The sequence below is a fragment of the Erinaceus europaeus genome, chromosome 10 (genome assembly GCF_950295315.1).
Source record: "Erinaceus europaeus chromosome 10, mEriEur2.1, whole genome shotgun sequence".
Classification (NCBI taxonomy): Eukaryota; Metazoa; Chordata; class Mammalia; order Eulipotyphla; family Erinaceidae; genus Erinaceus; species Erinaceus europaeus.
Genome location: NC_080171.1, coordinates 116,242,696 through 116,250,852, shown reverse-complemented (window position 1 = coordinate 116,250,852; position 8,157 = coordinate 116,242,696).

Here is an 8,157-nt window from a genome sequence, read left to right as displayed (position 1 = left end):
GTGAGGCGACTCCCCTGCAGGTGGGGAGCCGGGGGCTCGAACCGGGATCCTTCCGCGGGTCCTTGCACTTCGCGCCACGTGCGCTTAACCCACTGCGCCACCGCCCAACTCCCGCAAACTTATTTTTATTGCCACCAGGGTTAACGCGGGCTTGGTTAACTACAGATACTACAAATCCATTCCTGGAGGCCATTTTTTTCCTCTTTTTAAAAATAGAATAGGACAGAGAAACAGAAGGGGGAGAGAAAGATACCTGCAGATCTGCTTCACTTGTGAAGTGATCCCCACCCCTGCAGGTGGGGAGCCAGGGACTCAAACCGGGGTCTTTGTGCCCGGTACTATGTGCACTTCACCCAGTGCACTACTGCCCAGTCCCCTCGCTCTCCCCTCCAGCTTTCCTTCTCTCTCCGTTCCTCTCTGACAGATCAAATAATGAGAACATAATTTTAATGGTGACCAAAAGAGAACAAGGGTGTCTATATATATTTACTTATTGGATAGAGATAGATAAAAATTTAGAGGGAGGAGGAGAGAGGGAAAGACACCTGTGGCACTGCTTCACCACTCGTGAAACTTCCCCAACAGGTGGGGACCAGGGGATTGAACCCAGGTCCTTGCATATTGTACCATGTGCATTCAGCCAGGTGTGCCACTACCCAGCCCCTCCTCTTTTTTCTTTTTTTTCAGTCAGACCCTCACAGTGTTACCACTCGACATTCACGTAAGGCCCCATGGATGTCAGCTTACAAACTTAGGTGCTGTGCTAATGCATTTCCAGCCCACTAAACATGATTTCCAACGTGCAAAACCACCAGATCAAGTAAACTTCATTCCATAGATGAGAAAAGTGAGATTTGCTAGGCTCCAGAGTGACAAAGCAACAACAAAAGTAAGGTGGAACAAGCAGAATGACTGTGGAGCTCATACAAGAAGTCATTAAATACCTATAAAAGAATATGTTGGTTTAGTGGCATCGTTCCCTATGGTTGAATAGATTGCTACCAATGTAGTAAAAGATATGCCAATATTTACCAGTGTTTCAAATCATTTAGCTTCTGAAATGGTGAAACCCACATTCAAGAAGTAAAGCTACAGATTCTTCAACTCTTTTTGACTATTAAAGACTATTCCATTTCAGTATGTTCATTTAAGAAATAATGACATGGTTCCAGCCCCCGGCTCCCCACCTGCAGGGGAGTCACTTCACAGGCAGTGAAGCAGGTCTGCAGATGTCTGTCTTTCTCTCCCCATCTCTGTCTTCCCTCCTCTCCATTTCTCTCTGTCCTATCCAAGAACGAACGACAACAACAACAATAACCACAACAAATCTACAACAACAAGGGCAACAAAAGGGGTGAAAAATGGCCTCCGGGAGCAGTGGATTCATGGTGCAGGCACCAAGCCCCAGCAATAACCCTGGAGACAAAAAAAAAAAAAAAAAAGATAATGACATGTATAAAACTGATCCAATTTTTATCATTAAATTATACTCAGATCTTCTGAGGCAGATTTTGCTACACTTAAATTACTTATATAAGAACAAGCTATTTTTTCCTCTCTTTTTTTTATATTTATTTTATTCCCTTTTGTTGCCCTTGTTCTATTGTTGTAGCTATTATTGTTGTTGTCGTTGTTGGATAGGACAGAGAGAAATGGAGAGAGGAGGGGAAGACAGAGAGGAGGAGAGAAAGATAGACACCTGCAGACCTGCTTCACCACCTGTGAAGTGACTCCCCTGCAGGCGGGGAGCCGGGGTTCAAACCGGGATCCTTATGCCAGTCCTTGTGCTTTGCGCCACCTGCGCTTAACCCGCTGCGCTACAGCCCGACTCCCAAGAACAAGCTATTTTATGTGTTTGATCTACATGGTAGGGTTGCAAACTACAAGGAATCTTTACATATCTACAGAGATGTGACTTACGACTGGGACATAGTGTCTCCTTTATCTCCCTCTCCCCTTTTAATTTCTCTCTGTCTCTACCCAATAATTAGTAAATAGATTTATATATATGTATATATATAGAGAGAGAGGCAGGCCATGGAGTCAGGCAGTAGTGCGGCGGGTTAAGCACAGGTGGAGCAAAGCGCAAAGACTGACTCCCCACCTGCAGGGGAGTCACTTCACAGGCGGTGAAGCAGGTCTGCAGGTGTCTGTCTTTCTCTCCCCCTCTCTGTCTTCCCCTCCTCTCCCCATTTCTCTCTGTCCTTTTTTTTTTTTAATCTTATTTATTTTGCCTCCAGGGTTATTGCTGGGGCTCGGTGCCTGCACTATGAATCCACTGCTCATGGAGGCCATTTTTCCCATTTTGTTGCCCTTGTTGTTGTGCTTGTTGTAGCTGTTATTGTTGTCATAGCTGTTGCTGTTGTTGTTGGATAGGACAGAGAGAAATGGAGAGAGGAGGGGAAGACAGAGAAGAGAAAGACAGACACCTGCAGACCTGCTTCACAATCACTGCCTGTGAAGCGACTCCCCTGCAGTTGGGGAGCCAGGGGTTCGAACCTGGGTCCTTACGATGGTCCTTGCGCTTTGCGCCACGTGTGCTTAACCAGCTGTACTACTGCCCGACTCCCCATTTCTCTCTGTCCTATCCAACAACGACGACAACAATAGCTACAAAAAACAACAAGGGCAACAAAAGGGAGTAAATAAATATTTTTTAAAAGAAAGAGGCCATGGAACCCAATCTCTCCCCTGCTGTGGCATTTCCCTATGGTGCTGTGGCTCCAGCCTGGCTGTGCCCATGGCAAGGCACTCACCCCACTGAGTGATCTATATCTCTGATCCAGAATACACAGCTTTTTTTTTTTGAAATATGTATTTCCTTTTGTTGCCCTTATTGTTTTTTATTGTTGTAGTTATTATTGTTGTTATTGCTGTCGTCGTTGCTGGATAGGACAGAGAGAAATGGAGAGAGGAGGGGAAGACAGAGGGGGAAAGAAAGACAGACACCTGCAGACCTGCTTCACCACTTGTGAAGCAACTCCCCTGCGGGTGGTGAAGCAGGTCTGTAGGTGTCTATCTTTCTCTCCCCATCTCTGTCTTCCCCTCCTCTCTCCATTTCTCTCTGTCCTATCCAACAACGACAACAATAATAACAAAACAAAACAAACAAAAAAGGGCAACAAAAGGAAATAAATATTAAAAAATATATATTTTTTAAAAGTCAGAATCTATGTGTTAATTCATCTGGGAAGGTGCTGGCTTTGCCATACAAGTAACCCAGATTTGAATCCAGTTCCCAGTGCTAGAGCCCAGGACTTGCGTGCCTGAGGCTCCCCGTTTGATCCCCAGTGCCACATAGATCAGAGTGATGCACTGGTTTCTTTTTTTTTTTAATTAAGTTTTATTTATTTATTTATTTTCTTTTTGTTGCCCTTGTTGTGGTTATTAATGTCGTTGTTGTTGGGTAGGACAGAGAGAAATGGAGAGAGGAGGGGAAGACAGAGAGAAGGAGAGAAAGACAGACACCTGCAGACCTGCTTCACCACTTGTGAAGCGACTCCCCTGCAGGTGGGGAGCCGGGGGCTCGAACTGGGATCCTTATGCCGGTCCTGGCGATTTGCGCCACGTGCACTTAACCCGCTGCACTACCGCCCGACTCCAGATGCTCTGGTTTCTATCTCTTTCCCTCTCATGTGAAACTATATATCCCACATAAAAGAAAGAAAAAGAAAAGAAAGGTATACACATGGCGGCCTGTGTGAGCAGGCAGCCGGCCGGCCCTACGCAATTTCAGAGCCTGTCCAGGTCACATCTAATAGGCAACAATAACATGACTGTTCTGTGCTTAGGACAATGTTCATTTGTATGTCTTCTCAGGAGCTACATCAGAAGAAAACGAGTTTTTGAACTGCAGAGTCCTACCAAAATAGCATGTTCTAAATCTGAGCTTTCTCCCCCCGCCCTCCCTCTAATGGAATTATTTTCAGTCCTCTGTGGCAGATAAAAATATGCACACTGCAATATAGGAACAGGGCTATGGGTGGCCTGAGGAAAAGCAGACCGGAAGCGAGTCCTACAACTAGAGTGGAGGAGAGGGGCCTGCCTGGAAAAGGCCGAGCACAGAGAGGCTCCGGGCAGGGAGCACCGAGGGCTGGTTGAGGAGGGCCCCACTCTTTGCATCCTGGCATCTCACACCAAGACTGTGTTTCTTAAATGTGTTCAGTAAAGAAACTATTTTGAGAGTCGGGCGGTAGCGCGGCGGGTTGAGTGCACGTGGCGCAAAGCACAAGGACCAGCATAAGGATCCCGGTTCGAGCCCCCGGCTCCCCACCTGCAGGGGAGTCGCTTCCCAGGCGGTGAAGCAGGTCTGCAGGTGTCTATCTTTCTCTCCCCCTCTCTGTCTTCCCCTCCTCTCTCCATTTCTCTCTGTTCTATCCAATAACAACAATAAAACAACAAGGGCAATAAAAGGGAAAATAAATAACAAAAATAATTTTTTTAAAAGAAAAGAAACAATTAGACATGCAGGGATTTCTGTCTGGGAGAGCTCAGTGAGGAGTCACAATGAGTGGGGTCTATTTGGCTTTCTGAGGGCTTATCGTCCAAATATCTGTGTATTTCTCCACACTTGTGATCGCAGGAGGAACCAGAGCAGTTCAAGTGCTCCGCATATGGAGGAAGAAGCCATCTGATGCTGGCAGCTGAGGAGGGAGGGGACAGGCACATGGGAAGCTTTGTGGTTGACGCCTGAGAGAGCTGAGAGGGTGGGGTGAAAAAGTGACATCTGTTAGCTCTGTGTGCCCGGCTGTCCCTGTGGCTTCATTAACACTGTGTAAAACCTTTTTTTTTTTTTAATTGAGGACATGTGAGACTGTTATGGTCACAGGGGTACAGTTTCACATCTCCTCCAGGGCAGGTGTCCGCACACTTCAACCCCCACTAACAATCTTAAGAGCGTTTTGTTTTTCCAGACCAGTGACAGCTGCACTGAACCCAGTCAAATCTCTAACGGTTTCTCAAACAACCCCGATACTTTGGAAAAGTCTAGATTAGCATTTAGAGTTATCACAGTTCCTGGGCCTAGATTAATTTTCATAAGATTCAGAAGGTAAAGGAGGTAAAAGGTGGGGGGATGTACCCGGTACAGGTACAGCACATGCATTACCTGGGTTCAAGTCCAAGGCCTCAGCAGCAGGGGGGAAGCTGTAGAAACTGGAGTAATAATGCAGGTCTCTCTCTCTCTCTCCCTTTTTTTACTTTTTTTTTGACAATATATATTTTTAAATATTTTATTTCTTTTACTTTTGAAAGAGACGGAGAGAGAGATAGAGAGAAACAACAGAGCATTGCTCAACTCTGGCTTATGGTGGTGCGGGGGATTGAACCTGGGACTTTGGAGCCTCAGACATGAGAATCTGTTTGCATAACCATTATGCTATCTCACCCACCCTGTCTTTTACTTTTTAAAATATGTTATTATCTTTATTTATCTGATAGAGACAGCCAGGAATCGAGAGGAAAGGAGAAGATAGGGAGGGAGACAGACAGACATCTGTCACACTGTTCCACCACTCGTAAAACTTTCCCCCTGCAGTTGGGGACCAGGGGCTCAAACCCGGGCCCTTGAGCGCTGTAACACGTGTACTCTACCAGCTGCACCACCACCTGGCCCCACTTTTTATTATGTATTTTCTTTTTTTGTAATTTTATTTATTTATTTTTTAATATTTATTTTATTTATTCCCTTTGTTGCCCTTGTTGTTTTCTTGTTGTAGTTATTATTGTTGTCGTTGTTGGATAGGACAGAGAGAAATGGAGAGAGGAGGGGAAGACAGAGAGGGGGAGAGAAAGACAGACACCTGCAGACCTGCTTCACCACCTGTGAAGTGACTCCCCTGCAGGTGGGGAGCCGGGGCTCTAACCGGGATCCTTATGCCGGTCCTTGTGCTTTGCACCACCTGCGCTTAACCTGCTGTGCTACAGCCCGACTCCCCCCATTTTTTAAAAATTTTTATTTTATTTATTCCCTTTTGTTGCCCTTGTTGTTTTATTGTTGTAGTTATTATTGTTGTTGTTATTGATGCCATCGTTGTTGGATAGGACAGAGAGAAATGGAGAGAGGAGGGGAAGACAGAGAAGAGGAGAGAAAGACAGACACCTGCAGACCTGCTTCACCGCCTGTGAAGCGACTTCCCTGCAGGTGGGGAGCCGGGGGTTCGTACTGCGATCCTTAGACCTGTCCTTTTGCTTTGTGCCACCTGCGCTTAACCCGCTGCACTACTGCCTGACTCCCCCCATTTTTTTTTAACAGAGCATTGGTCATCTCTGGCTTACAGTAATACAGGGGGTTGAACCTGGAACTTCGGAGCCTTGGGCATCAGAGTCTCTTTGCATAACCATATGCTGTCTATCCCTGCTCCCAGGTGTCTCTGTTTCTCTCTCCTCCACTCTCTTTCCTCCCTTTCCACTTTTCTCTGTTTTTATCATGAGAAAGAAAGAAAAATAAAGAGGAAAACAATTTACCCAGGCAGAAGGACCATGGAGAACCACCTGGAAGCACTGTGCACACACCAAGGAGAAGGGCCGTGAACAATGGAGCTGTGCTGTGGTATCTCTTCTCCCTGTCTCTCTTTCTATACTTTTTTTTTTCCCTACCTGAAACTGAACTGAAAAGACAACAAAGTTCTCTTTTCAAATAAACCAGGCACAGCGGAATCATGAGGAAGCAAGACTCCAGTGTGGGAATAAGAAAAGGACGAACGCATGCGTAGAAATGATACTAACCGGGGCCTCGAACCAGCATCCTTGCTCAGGTCTTTGTGCTTCGCGCCATGTGCACTTACGCCACTGTGCTACAGCCTGGCCCCCGGAGCTTATATTCTTTTCTTAAATTTATTTTCCCTTTTGTTGCCCTTGTTTTTTTTTTTTTATTGTTGTTGTAGTTATTATTGTTGTTGTTATTGATGTCATCGTTGTTAGACAGGACAGAGAGAAATAGAGAGAGATGGGGAAAACAGAGAGGGAGAGAAAGACACCTGCAGACCAGTGTCACTGCTTGTGAAGCGACTCCCCTGCAGGTGGGGAGCCGGGGGCTCCAACAGGGATGCTTATGCCGGTCCTTGTGCTTTGCGTCACCTGCGCTTAACCCGCTGCACTACTGCTTGACTCTCCAAAGTTTATATTCTTAACAGTTCCACTTATCCTGAAATCTGGCCAAGTCTGTTAAATTACTTTTAGTATTAGACCAGAACACTGCATCTCAAGAGAGATAAATGACTTTCCAGAGGTCACAGGAATTACCTAAGTCACCTAGGAGGCTCCTTCAGAACCATATGTGATGGCATCTTGAATCATTACCTAACTATCACTTGTTTCATTTATAGGATAGGAAAATAGTATCAACATCAGAGAAATAAAAATAAGGTACCTAGTGTATGGCCTTGTCAAGCCCCAGCATTGCCCAACTGTGATGCTTGTATGGACATGTTGTTGATATAAGTTATATAAAAGCAGCCTGGCAAGTGGTGTAATGACTAGAGCTTGGAACTTGAAAGCATGAGGTCTTGAGTTCAGTCCCAGACATTGCTTATGCCAGAATGATACTCTGGTTCTCTCTCTCTCTCCTTTTTCTTTCTTTGTTAGTAAGTAAACATTTTAAATTATATTATATAAGGATGTTGAGGGGGTTGGGCGGTAGCGCAGCGGGTTAAGTGCACATGGCGCAAAGTGCAAGCATAGGCCTAAGGATCCCGGTTCAAGCCCCCAGCTACCCACCTGCAGAGATGTTGCTTCACAAGTGGTGTCTGTCTTTCTCTCCCCCTCTGTCTTCCTCTCCTCTCTCCATTTCTCTCTGTCCTATCCAACAACGGCAACAACAATAAAAACTACAACAATAAAACAACAAAAGCAACAAAAGGGAATAAATAAATATTTTTTTAATTCTTTTTAAAAAAGAAAGAAAGAAATTATACTAATCGGGAGTAAATTAGGAGCCAAGATTTTGCACCTCAAACAACTTACCCTGGAAAACATAGCCCAGCCGGTGGGTTCCCACTGAGCTCCAGGGTCTCGCCCGCCATGATGAATTCTATGGTGGGAGCCAGGGACCTGAGCTGGTCATAAATAACCTGCAGAGCAACGTTTTGTGGCAAAGACTTGTAAACACAGTAAAGGAAGAAGTCACATCCACTCTGAGTCTCTCAACCTAGTGAGAAT